Source organism: Chiloscyllium plagiosum, chromosome 15 (assembly GCF_004010195.1).
Source record: "Chiloscyllium plagiosum isolate BGI_BamShark_2017 chromosome 15, ASM401019v2, whole genome shotgun sequence".
NCBI lineage: Eukaryota > Metazoa > Chordata > Chondrichthyes > Orectolobiformes > Hemiscylliidae > Chiloscyllium > Chiloscyllium plagiosum.
The window spans coordinates 27,574,585-27,576,947 of NC_057724.1; positions in this window are offsets into that span (position 1 = coordinate 27,574,585).

The following is a 2,363-nucleotide window of genomic DNA, read 5'->3' on the forward strand; positions in this document are numbered from 1 at the left end:
GCCACACCCCTCCTTTTTTTACCACCCTCCCTAATCTTACTGAAACATCTGTAACCAGGAACCTCCAACAACCATTCCTGTCCCTCTTCTATCCACGTCTCCGTGATGGCCACAACATCGTAATCCCAGGTACTGATCCACGCCTTAAGTTCACCCGCCTTATTTCTGATACTCCTTGCATTGAAGTATACACACTTGAACACATCTCTGTGTCCGCAAGTATTCCCTGTCAGTGCTACCTTCTCCACAGCCTCCCTACATTCTTGGACATCCTGACAAACAGATAGCCTACTTGCTGGACTACAAGTCCAGATCCCATCCCCCTGCCAAATTAGTTTAAACTCCCTCAAAGAATGCTAGCAAACCTACCTCCCAGGATATTGGTGCCCTTCTGGTTCAGGTGCAACCTGTCCTGCTTGTACATGTCCAACCTTCCCCAGAATGCAGTCCAATTGTCCAAATACCTGAAGCCTTCCCTCCTACACCATCCTTGCAGCCACGTGTTCAACTGCACTCTCTCCCTATTCCTTGCCTCACTGTCACGTGGCACCGGCAACAACCCAGAGATGACGACTCTGTCCGTCCTAGCTTTTAGCTTCCAGCCTAACTCCCTGAACTCTCCCTAATCACAGACCAAATCTGAGAGGTGTGCCTGCCTCCAGCAGCAAAGTATACAAGTAACATCCCCTCCCTAATATGGTGTAATGTCTGTAGTTCAGACTTCCTTCATCTCAATATAGAGCCAAGGTTTCTCGAACTTACTGCAAACACTTACTGCAGTGCAGCTGTTTAGGTAGTAATATTCAGAGTTGGACAGGAAGGGACACAGCGTACAGCATAAAAACATGGATTAGAAGATAAAGAAACAACATGAGTAGATGTAGGAAATTATAAGGGGAAGACAACAATGGTGAAGGCAGTCTGTAGGCCCCCTAACAGTTCGGACAAATAATAAATCAGAAGATAAAGAGGCTATGTATAAAAGAAATGCATTAATCATTCATATCAAACTTAAAAAAAAAGCATACAATGTAGCAAAGATTAAATGCTAAGCTGGAGGACTGGAAACATTCTAAAAACAAAGAATATGACCAAAAAAATAATAAAAAAGGAGGGAGTAATGACAATAAATTAGCAATTAATATAAAAATTGACAATAAGAGTTTCTTTAAATATATAAAAAAGGAGAGAGAAGACAAAGTGAACAGAGACCTCTTTGAAAATATGGCTGAGGAAATAATAATAATGAATCAGGAAGTGGTAAAGGATTTGAATAAATATTTTATATCAGGTTTCATAGCAGAAAGAAATTATAACATGCCAAAAATGTTAAATAATTAAAAGGCAAAGGAGGAGAGAAAATATATTTAATAATCACTCGAGAAAAATTACGAGGCAAACTAATGAAGCTAAAGGGCCGATAATTTCATTTTTCTTGATGGGTTGCATTCTAGGATATTAATGGAAGTAGCTACAGAGATAGTGGATGCACTGGTAGCAATCTTACAAGAATCTTTAGATTCTGGAAAAGTCCTAGTGGGTTGGAAAACTGCAAATATAATACTCGTAATTATAAAGGGAAGGAGACAAAAAAAAAACAGGTAATCAAAGGCCAGTAAATTTAACATTGGGAAAATGTTACAGTCTGTTATAAAGGATGTAATAGCAGAAAATGTAGAAATATATAATACAAGCAAACAGAGTCAACATGGTTTCTTGAAGGGAAGTCATGGCTGACAAATTCTTTGAGATGGTAACAAGTACGATGGTTAAAGGGGAAAGAGTTGTTGTAATATATTTGGACTTTTAAAAGCATTCAATAAAGCACCACACATTAGGCTACTTAATAAGCAGATGTGATGTTGGGATTGGCATACTTGCATGGATAGAAGGAAGATATACTTTCTTACAAAAAGATTTACTCGCACTGCACACAGTCCAGAGAAGGTTTACTGGATTGATTCCAAGTATGGAGGGACTGTCTAAGGAGGAGGTTGAGTAGATTGAGGCAGTTTTAATTGGAGCTAAGAAGAATAAGAGGCAACCTTATTGAAACACAAGATTCTTGGGGGTCTTGATAGGCTAAACGCAGAAAGTTTGTTTCCCCCTTTCGGAATGTCTAAGAGCAGGGAACATAATCTCAAAGTAAAGGGTTTCCCATTTAAGTCAGAGATGAGGAGGAATTTCTCTCAAAGGGGATAGAATCTGTGGAATTCTTTACTACAGAGGGCTGCAGAGATTGAGTCTTCATGTATATTCAAGATTGAGATAAGCAGATTTGCAATCATTGTGTGAACCAAGGGTTATAGGGAAAAAGGTAAGGGGAGCTAAGGATTATCAAATCTGCCATAATTCATTATATG